The sequence below is a fragment of the Coenobita brevimanus genome, chromosome 16 (assembly GCF_032717465.1).
Source record: "Coenobita brevimanus isolate Jiangsu-jjx chromosome 16, ASM3271746v2, whole genome shotgun sequence".
Lineage (NCBI taxonomy): Eukaryota > Metazoa > Arthropoda > Malacostraca > Decapoda > Coenobitidae > Coenobita > Coenobita brevimanus.
In genome coordinates this window covers 26,115,854-26,134,148 of record NC_136969.1, presented here as the reverse complement: position 1 = coordinate 26,134,148, position 18,295 = coordinate 26,115,854, and positions in this window count along the sequence as shown.

The window sequence follows — 18,295 nt, the reverse complement described above, 5'->3', positions numbered from 1 at the left end:
CACCACCAACAACACCAACTGCTGCTACTACTACTACTACTGCTACTGTTACTGCTGCTACTACCACTACTCCTACCACCATTACTACTACTAGCACCACCACCACTACTACTACTAGTGGTTGCAAACTGCCTATAATATTACCAGAGTGTCTTTAAAATCTCTTTCAGACACTCCCAAGGGATTGTCTGACCAGGGATATAAAGCTCTTTGATGGCCTTACTATGTTGAAAGTGGCTTGACGTCTCCTTTATTAGCTCGGCCTTTACTATGTTAATCTCTTTCTGTCTCTGTTTCTGTGTTATTCTCTCTGTGTTTGTCTGTCTCTGTCTGTCTCTATCTCTGTCTGTCCGTCTGTCTGTCTTTAGTCCGTCTCTCTGTCTGTTCCTTTAAGTTTGATTAATTTTTTTATTATTCGGAATTTTGTTCAGCGTTTCACTATGCGATTTTGTTTGCCAGAGGAATAAACTCTGGTGATCAACAAGTAATAGTAGTGGTAGTAGTAGTAGTAGTAGTATCATCTAAAAGTGAACCTGGTGGACTGAAGGCCGAGTTCATCCTTCACCCACAGTCCACCATCCTCCTTTCGGGGACAGGGAGAGAAATGAGGGGCTTCTGCATATTATCGTAGCCCCACAGCCCGCCCATATCAGTGCCACCACATGAAGGAGTCCCTTTAGCATCAGGTGACAGGGTTAAAGGGAAAATTTAGGAATATTACTGCAAATTGTATTATTAAAAAAAAAAACAGTGAATTCAGCAGTTTTCCAGCCTCATCAAAATGCAGTGAAAACATGATATAACGTTTAAACTAAGTGTTATTTGGTGATTGGTTCTTGTTATTTATGATTGGTTGACTCTCCCCTCCCCCCCCTCTCTCTCTTCTCTCTCTCTCTCTCTCTCTCTCAACTGGACGTCTGTTGTTGGCATTTGATATGATCTTTTTTTCTCTCTCTGAGTGTGTTTGTGTTTTTCTTTCACTTTTTTCCTGCGTCTTGGCTTATTGTGGTTCTTTGCTTAAATGAAGAGCGCTTTTCATCTCTCTCTCTCTCTCTCTCTCTCTCTCTCTCTCTGCCTTTTACTACCTTCCTTCTTCTCTCAACACGCTTCTCTTTTCCTCTTTTTCCATCTTTATCATATTTCTGTCTGTTTGTCTGTCTGTCTGTCTGTCTGTCTGTCTCTCTCTCTCTCTCTCTCTCTCTCTCAACAAAGGGTACGCGGACGAGGTGATGAATCAGGAAATCAATACCACTCACGGTAGAAGACCTCAAAAAGACTCTCTCAAAGTTTAATCTTTCCTTAAAAATAGATAATTGTGAAAAAATAACAGAATATTAGTAGGTATTGGTGGACTGTTGACTGAATAGACGCGAGTTCGCGTCCCTTTGTTCAGCTCCATAGAATGTTAGGGCACAAAGAGAATTATCATAATGTTTGAGGTTGGATCATACATACATCCATTCATACATACATTCACAGATACATAGATACATATATGCATTCATACATACGTAGTCACAAAATCCATCCATTCATCTATCTATCCATCCATCCATTCATCCAGACATGCATCCATTCGTACGTACGTGCATACAAACTTACACACCAATTGACAAACATGTATAAATACACGAATGTAATCACACAAATCTGCATGGAGAGAGAGAGAGAGAGAGAGAGAGAGAGAGAGAGAGAGAGAGAGAGACAGACAGACAGACAGACAGACAGACAGACAGACAGGCAGAGACAGAGAATGACCATTAACAAAAATCACAAGGCAAAATGAAAAGCCAACAGAAGTAAAAAAAACAAATCGAATACACAGAGAAAAGACCATCCATACACAACAGAAACAAGAGGCCAATTAAACCGTAACAAGAGAGAAGCAATTTGGGTTTAACAGTAGCCATCTGTGGTCCTCGCCGCCTGCATGAATGAATCTCGTTAAACCAAGAAAAGTTTTAGCAATCTGTCAAAATTAGTTTCATTTGGCTGCCTTTCCTTCTCAGACGATGGTAGAGAAGGAGAGGAAGGATAGAGAGATAGAGAAAGGGAGGTAGATAGAGAAAGAGTGAGGGAGGGAGGGAGAGAAGGAGGGATGGAGGAAGAAGAGACAGGCAGACAGATAGCAAAAGAAAAAATGATGGCGATAATAGTGAAAAAATTGTTTCATTTGCCTGCCTTTCCTTCTCAGACGATGGTAGGGAGGGAGAGGAAGGAGGGAGAGATAAAGGGAGACAGGAGAAGGAGGGAGAGAGAAAGTAGGAGAGGAAGAGAAGGAGGGATGGAGGTAAGAGACAGGAAGACACATTAAGAAAGAAAAAAGTAGAAGAAAAAAAAATAGTTCCATCAGGCTGCCTTCCTTCGCAGATGATGGTAGGGAGGGAGAGGAAGAAGGGACAAACAGGGGAAGGGAGAGATGGAGGGAGGAAGATAAGAGATAGACATACAGATGGAGTAAAAATGCAGATGGAGAAAGAAAAATAATAGGAGGAAGGGGAGGAAAAGGGGGAAGAGAGGGGAAAAAGGGAAAAAATAAGGAGGGAGGGGGGAAAGGGGGAGAGAGAGGAGGGAGGTAGAGAAACAAAGCTGTAGGGGATTAGAGACAACAGTAGAGAGAGAAGGGAGGAGGAGGGAGGGAGACATGAAGGAAAGGAAAGAAGGAAGGATGGAGGAAGATACGAAATAAAGAGACTGGTGAGAAAAAAAAAAATAACTAGCTTCATTTGGCTACTTCCTTCTCAGACGATGGGGTAAAGGAAGGGAGGAGGGAAGAAAGGGGGAGAGAGGAGAGAGATAGGGAAGGAAGGATGGAGGAAGTAGAGAGACAGGCCGATTAAGATAAGAGACAGAAGGATAACTGCAAGAGAAAGTTTTTTGCAATCTTCCTTCGCTGACGATGGGTAGGAGGCGGTAGGGAGGGAAAAGGGGAAGAAGAGAGAAAGGGAGGGAAGAGGAAGGTAGAACAGAGGAGGAAGGGAGAGATAAGAGAAGGAGAGATAGCATGTGGAGAGAAAAGTTTTAGCAATCTGTCAAAATTAGTTTCATTTGGGTGATTCCATCTCGAACGAAGGATAGAGGATTCTGGGGAGTTGGAGGGAAGGGTGTGTAAGGGGTGAGAGAAACTGAGGGGAAAGAGAGGGAGAGATAGAAAGATACAGGGCGAGAGAAAAAAGAATGAACGAAGAAAGGGATGAGTGGTGGGAGAGAGGAGACTCGAGGAAGTTGAAGGTGGAAGGAAATAAGAGATAGAGCTAGAAGAACAGACGGAAATAGAAAGATGGAGGGAATTGAGAGGAGAGGGAGATGAGGTTTATTCTTAAGATTTAAACTACTGATTTCTGTTAATGCAGTGTTTTGCTTAAAAATCGATTTGTAGGTCTAGGATTATAATCCACTGTCCCAGCGGCGGGGAATGGGGACAATTTATACGATTTCATTCTCGTTAAAGCAGACTTTACTGACCTACAAAGGACCCACCAGCACGTCGCAAAAACATCCTCGCTAATACTAATACACCAGCCCTGTATGGTAGCCCTAACATGCATGCAATATGGACGGTGGGTGTTAGCGCCGAAGTGGTAACATGTGGAGGTGTACGGTACGTAGGAGGACTGCCGGATGCCAGGGAAAGGACTGTTAAGCCTATGCCGAGAGTTGTGCATAAATGGAAAAAAAATCCCATCCTTACCCACAATAATATAGAACATTCACGAGATAATGCCACGCCCTCAACTCTGTCCTTTATTTTTGACCCTAACCTTCTATCGATCGGCTCCAAAATCAAATCACTTCCTTCCAGACTTGCAAAGAATGGATGTGCCAAATTTCATCCAATTCTAGTCAGGCTTTTACGAGATACGACATTAAACAAACATCAGAAACAGAAAGGCAAATGCTTACCATGGCTATTGATGTTGGTGATGCAGATTCTGGACGGGGATATTTATGCCCGATATACAGTAGGGGACAACTACAATATTCACTCAACAAACAGAACTTTCGAAAATAGTGCAGTAACATGGAACAGCAGAAAATATGAAAGCACAGAGGGAGGAAAAAACTAAAAGAAAAGGCAAGAGGAGTAAAATGTAACAATAGGTAAATCACTTATGATTCAAACTCCCGAAAATATCATAAGAAAGGAACAGAAAGGATAAGTATGAAACAGGATGAAAGTGATAAAAGAAAAGATGACAAGAGAAAACCAAAATAAAACAAAAACTTACCGAGAGATGCATTAAAACAGAGCAAAGAGAAAAATATGTAGAAGTAAAGAATTAAAAATGACGAGAGAAAAACAGAAATAAAATAAACACGCAAGAAAAACAGGAATAAAACAAACACGAGAGAAGAACAAAAATAAAACAAACACATGAGAAAGACATAATTAAAACAAAAGCTTCCCGAATGATGCAGTAATGAAAGTGAAAGGATTAACGAGAGAAAGAAATAATACAAACAAGAGAGAAAAACAGAAATAAAACACACACTTACCGAGGGCTGGAGTGTGTCTTTGTGTGTGTGTGGTGGGGTAGCCAGCTCCGAGGCTTGTGTGTGTGTGCCATTTAGAACTCAATTACAGCTGGCGGATAAGCAGGCTCCAGTCTATTAAGGTTTCATGTCGGCAGCCTGTAAACCAAAGCATCCAGAGGTGAGCAAAGGATACAATTATAGAGAGAGAGAATTACTGAAGGGAGACTGGTTATATTGTAGTGGGGAAGTGTATAGAAGGGGGGTAGAAAAAGGACTGTGATGGTAGATATTGATTGCCACACTTAATACTTCACACTTTAGGCTGGCACACTTCTTTACACTGTTACACTTCACACTACTGCAGATCTGACACACAAATTATACGCTGGCACATTTCACATTCACACTGCCATAATCTCTCTCTCTCTCTCTCTCTCTCTCTTCGTGGACTCAAACTTTTTATAGACAGACAGTATATATTCCTAAGAATCTAAAGGTCGGACCATCTAGAAACGACAGCCAGATCTGAATAATTCCCCAGCCTCTCCTTCCTTCCATTCCTCTCTCTTTTTCACACCACACACACACACACACACACACACACACACACACTTTCCTCACTCAGTATATTTCTTCCAGCTCTCTATCATTCAGCCGCAGCCTTCCTCCCCCTTCAAGACTAATTCATTTTACTCATCCCATTAACCCCTTCACTACCTGAGTTCATTATTAAGCTGAGTAAAATCGTCTAGTCCTGCCATTTTGATAAAGTAAACAGCGGTCAGTAATTGAAATGTCCTGACGTGGATCGAAATACAAAACTGAATTCTTATACTGAGGTCGTAGAGTCAAAGTACAATTTCGCTCCACTTTTGTTTTTTCCCTTCCTCTCCCTCTTGTCATTTGTCCCCTACTCCATTCCTTTATACTCTTTGCTCTCTGTTTTCCTGCCTGGCTCACTCATGCTCTTCTAGTCCCCCTCTTTTCATCCTAATTCTTTTCACAAACTCCCTGCTTTATCTTTCATGCTCTCTCTTTTCTCGTGATCACTTTATATTAACCATCTCTCCATCGCTCACTTTTTAATATCTGTCTGCTATCCATCTGTCTTTGTTTGTCTACCTATCTACCTATGTATCTATTTATCTATCTATAAATATAAATAAATAAATAGATAAATATACTGCCACCATTACCACCTCCAACAATAACAACAAACAACGCTTCTGTGCCTTTAATTTCCGCGGCATGTACCTCGTTGGCCGAAGAGGATAGGACGTTCGTTATTATTAGTCTCCTTACCTTTCCTCCGCACACTACTGCCAACATTTCTCGAGTTGGCAGAGGAGTGTTGGCAGAGAAGTGTTGGTAGTGGGATTATTTCATTTTCGTTTGCACATATCTTTCTATTATATTTATATTTTCTTAGTGTCCACCCCATCCACCCCCCACTCTCCTCCCTTCTCTCTCTCTCTCTCCTCACCTTCCCCCTCCCTTCTCTTTCTCTTTGCTCCCCTTCTCCCTCCCTCTCTCTTTCTTCCCTTCTTTCTTTCTCTCCTCCCTTCCCCTTCTCCTCTCTTTCCTTCCTTCCTCTCTCTCTCCTCCCTTCCTTCTCTCTCTCTCTCTCTCTCTCTCTCTCTCTCTCTCTCTCTTTCTTCCCTTCTCCCTCTCTTTCCCCTCCCCTCTCGTCCAACGTGACTGCCCTCCCCTCATCCTTTATTAACGACGAATTTTTCACTCCAAAATGCTTAAAATTCTACCCTGAAAATTTAATATTCTGGTAGTCTTCCTCCATTTTCACCCTTCCCCGTTTTTTCCAGAATGACTCCTTTGCCTGGTTTATTCTCGCCAGGGTGCTGAAGAGGGGCGCCTTCACGTGGTGGCACCCATATAACTGGTCGGCTCCCTTGCCCCGGTTAAATAAGGGTCTCTCACCTCCCTCTCTATCCCTCGAAAGGACGATGGTGGACTGCACGAGAAGGGCAACTTAAGCCTGCAGTCCACTGGGTTCACGTTCAGGTGAGCCTACTACCACTACTACCACTACTACTACATCCTTGCAGCTTAGGGGAGATCTTTTCTAGTGTTCTGGTCCTTGAATTTCATATCTAACCTCTCCGGTATAAAAAGTCTTTCCTTACCAGAATAAATCGTCTTATAATGGCTAGAATCAAACGTGGTGTGTAGTCATCGCCTCAAAAATTTGAATTTAATTATGTTTTTTCCTGTCAGTAAGTGTTACCTAATAATATATCATTTTCTGCTCATTTTTTGCTGTGAAGTGTTGTAGGAAGTATGGTGGGAAGATTGGTGTGGTAGGAAGTGTGGTGTGGTGTGGTGCTGGGGAGTATTGTGATAGTGGGGAGTTATATGGTATGGTAGGAAGTGTAATGTGGTAGGAAGTGTGGTGTGCTGTGGTGCTGGGGAGTATTGTGTGGTGTGCTGTGATGTGGTATGGTAGGAAGTGTAATGTGGTAGGAACTGTGGTGTGCTGTGGTGCTGGGGCGTGCTGTGTGGCGAGGTGTGCTTGCTGTGGCGTGGAGAGCCTTCGCCAGCACGGTCAAACTTTCACAGGTGTTGTATTTCAAAGTCGGTGCTGTATGACGCAGGTGTTCGTACGCCATGAAAGCACAGGCTAATCAACCAGTCCAAACTTCAAAGCAACACCGTATTTCTCTGTTATGGTGTTTGCAGTGTTGTTTGTACTCTCATGCCCAATAAATGAAGTTACGGGATCAAAAAGAAATATAAGTCTTGTATTACAGAGCTGTTAATATGTGGATCTGGGCATCATTGAGAGTCCTACAGTAACACGTTTGTGAGTTTAAATAAAAAATCTACAAGGAAAACGAGAATGAGAAAAAATAACAGAAGTAGTGGTAGCAGTAACAAGAACAACACAACAACAACAATAATAATAACAATAGCAGTGGTGGCAATAATAATAATAATAATAATAATAATAATAATATCCACAGTGCTAATACTACACATACTACCTGAGGACTTGGTGGAGCTGTGAATGCTGTTAAATAAAGCCGAAGTGGTGGGGTAGTGTGGTAATATTTCTTTATGGGGAGTGGAAGCGGAGACACACCACCATTACGGAGTACCGGTGGCCATTATAGAAGTGGATGGTGGTGTGGCGGGGGTAGTAATGGGTTACAATACCATTACCACAGCCGCCACCACCACAACCATAGCCTTCCACGACCACCATCACAAAGTACCACAACTGGCTATCACTACCACCATCATACCACAAACTTACACTACCACACCACACTACCACATCATCCTTTCACTGTCACCACCACACCACACTACAAAATTCAATTACCACCACCACTACCACACCACATCCTTCAAGCACCACCACAATCACCACCACCACCAACTTCCATTATCACAACCACCACCACCACCACCACCATCACCACCACCATAACCACACCACATCCTTCCAACACCACCACATATCCACCACAACACCACCACATCGAAGCCCCTTAACCCCATTAATCCTGCCTGCCACAATGCCATCCCCACACCACCAATACCTCGCAATACACCCACTCCCAATACCGATCAATTGTGGTGTGTGTATTGTCCTCTCATCAGCAAGTATTTTAACACTTCTAATTCCATGACTTCTTTTTTTACTTTATTTTTAGACGATTTATTGAGTTTTGGGAGACGTTTCGAAATGGAGTTAGTCTTTATTCACCGCTTTATTAGAGGCCCCTCCTAATTGCATCATTTGGTTGTACACGAAATAAAACAAAAATTACATAGACGCAGTGAAGGGGTTAATTCTGCCTACCACTGTCCCTTTCTCACACCACCAATACTTTCCAATACACCCAGTTCCCAGTACCAGTAAACAGTGTAATATGTTCTGTCTTCCCATCAAGCAATGTGGCTATAGTTCTTTCACTAACTTGGCCTAGATTTTCGTCCTTTTGCAGCTTATTTCTCGTAGTCCAGTGGCAGAATAAGACAATACTGTGGCTCTGTCTTCTTTCCATGGCACTTCTTCGTGACTATTACCATATTCGAGTGTTAATCGATTGCCTTAAGTCAATATTCAACATGGATTTCAATTTTAGGCTAAGTTAGAGTAAAAAGGGTATACGAGTAATCATTTTATTCCCTCAATTAAAACAAATCTTTATCTTCCTCCCTATGATATATTTTATTTTTTTCTTACTACCTACTGAGAACTTTTTATGTAATTTAGTAAAGAAGTGAGGTTAATAATGCGGTGATCCTTTTCTTATTTAAATGTAGTAATCTGTTAAGTCCTTCCTGTAATTACTGAAGGTTTTTCTTGTCCCCTTTCTTAAGACGACCCACTTCCTTACGGTGACGGCTTATATTCTTGCTGGCCTCTCACGATATTATTCAGGATGGATTATTGGTGGCAAATGTGTGGTACGATATTTGGTGGGGTCAGTGTGGTAGGACGTGTGGTGGTAACAGTGTGGTAGGATATATGGTGGTGACAGTGTGGTAGGATATATGGTGGGGTCAGTGTGGTAGGGCGTGAGGTAGTAACAGGTTGAAGGTCTTTGGCAGGATCAGTGTGGTATAATTTTTGGCAGCAGCATTATGAACGTAATGGGAATTTTGGTATTACTCTTGGTCGAACCTTTGGCAATAGTGGTGTGGATATGACAGGATAATTGGTAGGATCACTGTGGTAGGACATGTGGTATGGCAGCTGGTGTGTGTAAATGGCAAGCGTAAAGTTGGTGTGGTGGAGTTTGGGTGAGTGGTATGGAAGTTGCTGCAGTGAGAGAGACTAGTTAGAGGTGGGTCGTGTGTCCGGATCCACGGCCAGATGTCACTGTCGAGGAACTGATGTCACTGCCGAGATGTCACTACAGAGATGTCACTACTGAAGGGATATCTTTGAGGGCAGTGCCAATTTTAAGATGTCATTGTACAAGGTGTCACTGTCGAGTTGGTTTTCGTTATAGTCTAGTATGGCAAAACTGAGTGCTGATGTAGATTTTTTTCAAGTAAACGCAGAAAAATTAGGGTACGAGCGTGAACCACTTGTCCTTTCCAGAGAAGAGTGAAGAAAAGGAAACCTCCGTTCAAGATTCGATCATTTTCATTTGCTGGAGCACATTAATTTTAAAAGATTGCAGGTCACAGAAGATGGACAGGACACACAGTACTATAAATTCTGCCGCTAACTCTGGGTACTGCAGACTCAACTACAAAAAGTCGGTACTGCAAACTCAACTACAAACTCTCGGTACTGCAAAGTCTACTACTAACTCTCGGTATTGCAAACTCAACTACAAACTCTCAGTATTGCAAAGTCTACTACTAACTCTCGATACTGCAAACTCTACTACTAATCCAGGATAATGAGGTTAATCCCGAAGCTAACCAGAAACGGCGAAATCGAAGTTCTTAATGTACTCTGTGGAATGTGCAGTCAAAAAAAAAAAAAAAAAAAAAAAAAAAAAAAAAAAAAGGAAAAAAAAAAAAAAAACGGATTAGCTGAGTACGAGGGAAATAAGCTTAAGTACTACGGCTTCTGTTATTTTGGAGTAGGTGATAAGCCCGGCTCTGAGGTGCAGGTCTGGGTATTTCATGGAGGAATAGTTATGCTACGATCCATCTATCTATGTATCTATCGAGAAATACAAAGGCACTTCAGTCGACAGTGTGTGCCTTCTAACTAGACCACAGTAGTTTAAGGGAAAAAAAAAAAAATTGCATTAATCTGGAGTACACTTGCCCAAGAATAGCGAACTATACTCTTTTTACTCTACCTTGGCCTAAAATTGCTATCCGTTCGTAATAACCTAAATGCTGATTTGTAGCACGACGTTAACACTAGAATATGGGGCTAGTCACGAAGAAGTGCTCTGGAAAGGAAGCAGAGCCGTAGCAATGTCTTTTTCTGCCACTGAGGTACGGGATATAAGCAGGAAGAGGACGAAAATCTGGCCCAAGTTAAGGAGAAAGAACTGTAATTTCCGTGGCCCTGTCCTGGTGAAGTGAAGCCCCCAGTCTAATTCGGGTCTAGCAGAGAGGCAAGGACAGGCACACTCTCAACGTAACCCTCACTTCAGGCCAATAACCCAGGCAAAATAGTGTAGGGTAAAGAGCGCCAGCCAGGTCACCCTCAACACCCAGCAGACAACCTTACCCTCAACACCCACACTCACTTTCAACACCCAGGGAACATAATAGAGAATCCTGTACTCATCTTCAGGACCCAGGCAAATTAACTCTCTTATGATCGGAACAACTTTAGCATTCTTGTCCAGCTAACGCCAGTCGATTTTATTCCACTGAGAGTCATGGGTGCCAAAGAATGTTATTATTTCACCTCAACTTGTATCAGGTTTTCGTCCTTTTGCAGTTGTGAAAAAAATATATAAAAAAAACAGTGTTATCTACATGGTTCCTCTAACTCATCTTCGTGATGAGCACAAGTCTGATGTTAATTTACTGCTGCAGCAAGGCATTCAATATAGAGATGGCAATTTTAGGCCAAGTTAGAGTAAAATGAGTAGAACGTTATTGGTACTGAAAACTTTGCTGCTAACTCTCTGTACTACAAACTCTGCTGCTAACTATCGGTACTACAAACTCTGCTGCTAACTTTCGGTACTAAAAACTACTGTTAACTCTCGGTTCTACAAATTCTGCTACTAACTTTCGGTACTGCAAAGTCAGCTCCTCCTTTTAAGCATCCTGCATGCAACTTCCCCTTGCCCCTGCTCGGCTTCTACTGACCTAATCCCGGGACGCGTTACACATATATTACCTCGCCTGATTGTCCTGCCTTTGTCCTCCGCTTCGCCACGTGTGGAAAATGGTCCTCACCCTTACACAAGGAAGCTGCATTTAGATGGTATCCACCCTTTCACTGATACGGGCGCTGTGTGGTGCTTTATTTAGACAGACAGTTTCCAGTTTTCTTTGGGAAGCCATGGCAATCAGTAGGCTGAGCGAAACTATGTATTTTAATTAACTCCTTTGCACAAGCTGGCAGAAATTCATGCTTGTACAGGAGGAGAGAGTACCTAAATTCTTTTTTTGGTGCTAGAGACTCTTTTAGGAGCATTATTTAATGCAACAAAGTCTAACAAGTACTGGGTTAATAGATATTGATGCCTTTGCAATACATGACAAAAATCCACACATTAAGAAACCTATATCTATCTTTTTTATCTATCCGTTTTGCTGCTATAAACTCACCAAGACCTTTGCAATATATAAGAAAAATCTAAGCAATAAGAGAGCCAAGTTTGTCTCATCATTTATAGCATGTGCTGCTGTGAACCCAAACAAAATTTGTGCAATTCTTGAGAAAAAATCTGACCAGTAAAAATCCTATATCTATCTCTCTAATTTATCCCTTTTGCTGCTACGAACTCCCCATTATATTCCGGAACACACCAGGGCACTTTATTAGGGAAATCCTGACAGTGAGAGGGTAAATGTGTGTGCCAATATCCTCCACACAGAGCCAGGATTAAACCAGTCCTGTCTGAACGCGAGGTGGAGGGAAAGGCAACAGGTCTGAACATTATGGGCGGTGTTCTAGTAAGGTTAGGAAGCTTGCTGACACCTCTTCCTTACCCATTTATTTCTGATTCTTCACCGTTGCTATATTCTTGTGTTATGCATGGAAATTGCGTCGACATTGTGAAGACATAAGAAGCAAACAAGGGGATATTAATAGGTAGTTTGGAAAATAAATCGGTAAGGATGAGATGGTAGGGAGTTTCCTTACCCGACGAGAATGCAGATCTATAACTCCTTCCCTTTCTGTGAGGTCGTCAGTAAACCTTATTCCACTTTGTCCTTTACTTTTCAAGCGCGTGGACATAGCTTTTATTTTATCCTTTCTGTCAGAGGATTTTTTTTTACACTAAGGGATGCTTCTTGCAGTGACGGGGTTAATAAAGTCTGTGGCCCATGATCTCATTGGTTGAGAAGGCTCCCTAGCACCTCCTCCTTAGAGTTTCATTTTCCAAAGTACCCATTAATGTCCCTTTTGCTTCTTATATCTATTTAATAGCGACATAGATTGTATGAATTACACACAAGAATATAGTAAGGGTGCAGAATCGGGAATAAACCGGTAAGGTAAAGGTGTCTGTCAACTTCCCAACCTCGCAAGAATTGCGCCTTTTATCTTACCCTCCAGTGCTGGGCGTAACTAGGAATTTTAAAATGGGTAATGGGGTGGTTAAAAGGTGAACCCCCCAAAAAAAATATCTCCATGGGGTCCACAGGTATTCCCCCAGTATATTTGTGTGGCTAGATTTATTTCAGGGCTGGCGAGTGCAAAAAGTCTATCCTAGCTAAATATACAGGAGACAGAGAGAATAAAAAGAAAAAAGACATTATATTCAAGGAGTGAAATTCTTCCCTGGCACCACGAGAAGCCTCCAAAAAACAGACTCGCGTATTGGTAGCCAGATTCCATTCATCCATGCATCGTGCAATTAACTATCAGCCGATCAAAAGCACATGAGCTGGGGTACTTATGTCTGATATAAACCTCAACCATTACGCTTATAAAAATCATCAGTAAGCACATCTGGTTGGAAAGCCGTGACCCACTAGACCACCAGGCGTCCACTGGTTCGTATTATGATTCACTACTTACGTAGTGCTAAAGGGAGTCATATGAAAGTAGCACTACTGTACATCGAATGTGTAAATGGTGAGCGTCCATACCTACTATTAAAAAAAAACATGAGTCATTTTATTACACACACACACACACACACACACACACACACACACACACACACCGATCACAACACATCACCCGCTCACACTTTGCCAGCGCAGGTGTAAAAGGTAAAATAAAATTAAAACAGTGAAGCACAAAGGGCTTACAATTTCTGTAATTTAATGGAACAAGCAGGAGGCGAGTTAAAGAGATAGTGGTACCGGTGTAAATGGTTCTCTCTCTCTCTCTTTCTCTCTCTCTCTCTCTCTTACTAGTGGTCGTAAGCCGTTCCTTCCCAGTACTATTTCCGCCTTGCATTATACGCTGCCCATCTGGAGGACTTTGCTCCCTCCCCTCCCCTTCCCTTCCCTCCTTCTCCCCTCTCCCCTTCCCGCACCCACCTCCCCTACCCCCGTCTCCCCTTTACTTACCATTTCTCTCCCTGGCTCGCTCATAGTCCTCTCTCTCTCTCTCTCTCTCTCTCTCTCTCTCTTCCATTTTCCTTCCTACATTTGTCCCTCTCATCTCATTTCACCCTGCCTTTCGCCTCGCATTTTTTCCTCACTACCTGCTTTTCCCTTGATTCACCTTACCCCCCCCCGCTCGCTCTCTCTCTCTCTCTCTCTCTCTCTCTCTCTCTCTCTCTCTCTCATTTATTTTCTCACACTCCCATACTTAGAGTCTGTGAAACATTACTAACATTTAAAATCATTTGGATAATCATGTATCATCTAATCCACATATAAATCCCTTCTCCACTAACAGGGCATTTTACTATACTCCTTTTACTCTAACTTGGCCTAAAATTGCCATCTCTCCATCTTGAATTCTGAATCGTAACAACAGAATATAATGCCTGTCACGAACGGCTAAAGTGAAAATGGATGTAGAATAGTAGCATGTCTTTTCCTGCCACTGACACACGTGAAAAAAGTTGAAAACGAACGAAAATCTGTACCAACTTGAGGCAATAAATAAATGGATAAAAAATATGAATATTAAATAAATGAACAATAGATAAATATAAATAGAAAATAAATAAAAAAACTATGTATGTGCCAAGTTATGGTGAAAAACAAAATATGATTAGTTTTTTCTCTCATCCACATCACGCAAGAAAACAGCAACAGCGAACTGCCTTTATGGATTTAATTTTTTTCACTATCCTCTAAGCTAAATAAAATCGTCTCCTGGTAGCCCTCAGTGGACCCTTAGCTAAAAGCCATCCACCCCATTAACCCCTTACCCATTCAGCCCGTGGACGTCTTTTTCACTCGATCCTTTCTATTTTCTGACGAATTTATCATCTTAGTATAGACTTTTTGAGATGGGGGAGTTAGATACAGCCTCAGTAAACGCCATTCAGTAAGAGAGGCCTTTCCTAAGTTGAATATAATCGTCTGGAAGCAGCGAGAAAATACTAAGGCGGACCTTACCGGAATGCATGGAGTTAAGGTGAGCAGACTACGTGTTAAGGGTAGTAACTACTTTATTTGTCACTGCCAGATAAAATAGTTTCTTTAGTTATAACCTATCATGTAACCTACAGCCTCGAAAGGACCAATTGGTCTGTTGCTCTTTGCTTTCCTTTGTACGCCTTTCATGTTTCCTCTCCTTTTTCCTCTTTTCTTTCCCCTCTCCTCCTCTGCACTCATATCTTCCTTTTCTATTACTTTCCTTCTTCTTTCATCCACCTCTTCCCTCCCCTCCTCCCTCTTCCTTTCATGTTTCCTCTCCTTCTTTTCCCTCCCTCCCTCCCGGCTAAGCTATACCTCATCACACACAGGCCTCTTCAGTCCTTCATAACACTTTCCCTCCTTCCCTCCCTCCCTCCTTCCTTCCTTTCTTCACGCTCCTGCCTCCCTCTTCCTTCCTTCTCTCCATCTTCTCTAATTTCCCTCCATCCCCATCTCCATCTACCCTTCTTTCCTCTCTCCCTTTCCCTCTTTCCTTTCCAGCCTTTTCCCCTTTCTCCACATCACTCCTTTAAGCACTTTTCCTCCTTCATTCCGTCTCCTCCAGTTCTCCTTCCTCCTTTTCATCTCTCATTTCTTCTCCTCCAGTTCCCCCCCCCCTCTCTCTCTCCCTCTCCCTCCAGGGCCTATCCAATCCTTCATAAAGCTTTTCTTCCTTCACTCCATCTCCCCCAGATTTTCTTTCTTTTCCTTTCCCATAATCCCCTGTCCACCCTTTATAGCTCTCTCTCTCTCTCTCTCTCTCTCTCTCTCTCTCTCCTTCCTACCTCAGTTCCCTCCCTCCCTCCCTTCCTTCCCCTGCCAAATCCCTCTATCATCACTTTCCCGAAGTTTCCTCTTTTTTCTTCCTACTCTCTCTCTCTCTCTCTCTCTCTCTCTCTCTCTCTCCGCATATCAATTTTTTTCAATTTTTATCCCTCTTTTCAACCTCCCTCGGCTCCCCCCCTCACTCCTCTTCCACCTCCCTCCGTCTCACCCTTTCCCTCCTTCCTCTCTTCTCTTCCCTTCCCCTCCACCTCACATCTCTCTCTCTCTCTCTCTCTCTCTCTCTCTCTGGTCTCTTTCTGCCTCTCCCCTCACCCTTTATACCCTCAGGGGCTCATGGCCATTCTTCAGCTTTTCTCTTTCACCTCCTTCCTCCCCCATCTCTCTCTCTCTCTCCCTCTCTCTCTCTCTCTCTCTCTTCCCTCCCGATCATCGGTTTCCTCACCCTATCCTCTCTTTTCTCCTTTCTTTCTTCTCAATGTATGCATGTATATATAAATATTAAATCTATAAGTATAAATAAATAATTAATAAATAGATAGATAAATAAATAAATAAATGGATATATATTTGTGCATCTCTCCCAGTATCACTTCACTTCCTCTTCTTCCATCTCCACGATTTTATTATCATTTCCTTCCCTTTCTTCTCTTATCTCCCCATCTCATTTTATTATATTTATACCTCCTTTTGTTTTAATCTCACACTGTTTACTTTTATTTTGCTCTCTCTCTCTCTCTCTCTCTCTCTCTCTCTCTCTCTCTCTCTCTCTCTCTTTCTCTCTAATCGTTATTTATGTGTCTCCTCGTTTCTCCCTTGGGCCATACCTCTCTAGTTTTCTTGCCTTCTCCTTTCCTTCCTTTCTCCCATTATCTCCACTCCTCTTTTTCGTTGGGTCTCTCTCTCTCTCTCTCTCTCTCTCTCTCTCTCTCTCTTCTCACCTCACAAACGTCCAGTATCATATTTCCCTGTCCTTCCAGCATTCTTTTTCCACTGAAGAATTTTCTCTTTGCACCCTTACTTTCTCTTACAACATTTCTTTACCTCCATAACACATTTAGATTGATTCCTAGTATTTTTATTTTCACTTACATCGACTCTTTCTCTTTTTAGCGTTTGTTTGCATGTATTTTCAGCCTTTCTGTACCCTCCAGAATTAAAATACAACAAATTTTAATAGTTTTTTAGCTGGAAATAATTCTTCCTTTCCAGTATTTCTTCCCTGAAAAAAAAAAACTTTCTCCTTTCAATATGCTTTCCGTTTTTTAAATTTCTTTCCCTTTCAGCATGTTTTTTTTCCTATTTCACAAGCCTTTATTTCCCCTTCCAGCAGTTTTCCTATTTAACAGCATTTCTTTCCCTTACAAAATTTTTTCCTCTTTCAAGTAATTCTTTTACTTCCCAGCATCCCTTTATCTTCCGGGTATTACTTTATATTCTTTGTATTTTTTCGTTATTGTCTTTGTATTTTTTTCTGTTTCCAACGTACTAACATCTTAACATTTCAAACAGTCATCCCTTCTAGCAAATCTTCATGTTTCCTGCATATCCTCGTCTTTTCCGCAATATTTCCTTCAAGCAATTTTCTCTCTCTCTTCTCTCTCTCTCTCTCTCTCTCTCTCTCTCTCTCTCTCTCTTTTAAATCTTTACACTTTCTTCGTCTTATCTTCCTTCCCCTTCCTCCCCCTTGTCCTCTTTGTCTTCCTCTCTTCTCTCCCTCGCTTTCATTCTCTCCTTTATTTTTTCTCCTTCCTTCCTTTCTTCTTTCCTCCCTCCCTCGTCCCTTGATTCTCATTCTCTTCCTCTTGTATTACTCATTCATGCTGTCTTGTTCTCTCCATTTTAATTCAGCCTCTCTCCCTCTTCTCTCTTTTCCTCTCTCTCCTCCTCTTCCTCTCTCTCTCGCCTTCTCATTCTCTTTTTATATTCTCATTAAGTCTCACTCTCGATTTTCTCTGCCTCTCCCCTTCTTCCTTATCTCTATTCCCCTTCCTTGTTGTCTGTCTCTTCCTCTTCCCTTTCTTCCTTTCCTCTTTCATCCCCTCTTTCGCTCTCTCTCACTCTCTCCAATGTCTTTCATCTTCTCTCCCCTTCCTTTCCTTATCTCTTTCTCCTCACCTACTCTCCATCTCTCTCTCTCTCTCTCTCTCTCTCTCTCTCTCTCTCTCTCTCTCCATTTTCTTCCACCCATTCCTACCGGCCTTACTTCCTTGACCTAATCTGCTTATTTCTCTCTCTCTCTCTCTCTCTCTCTCTCTCTCTAAGCCTACCTGCCAGTTTCCCTTCACCTCTTTCTCCTGCCTAAAATTACCTGCCTGTCTTTTGCCCTGGCTTTCCCCTTCATCCTGTACGCTTTTGGGTACACACACACACACACACACACACACACACACACACACACACACTCAATTTCTGTTTTATAAGGATCATTGTCTTCCGCATCATAGAAACGCAGACACACACACACACACACACACACACACACACACACACACACACACACATGTATTTATAAGCGTCATGTGCACAGTATATAACACAACTTCAACGTGTCATATATAGGAAGAAAAATAGTCACTGGTTTCCTTTCACCGAGTATCACCTGTCTTTCCTTCTCCTTCTTCTTGTATGTCTCAGATCCCCCTTTTTCCCTCCTCTTCCTCCTCCTCCTCCTCCTCCTCCTCCTCTTCCTCCTCCTCCTCCTCATCCTTCTTCTTTTTCTTGTTCCACTTTTTCTTCTCTTTCCCGCACATCTGTTTTCTTCCTCTTCTCTTTTTCTTCTACTCGTCGCCTCCTCTTCCTTTTTCTCCTCCTCCTCATCTTCTTCCTCCTCCTCCTCCTCCTATACATCTCACGTCTC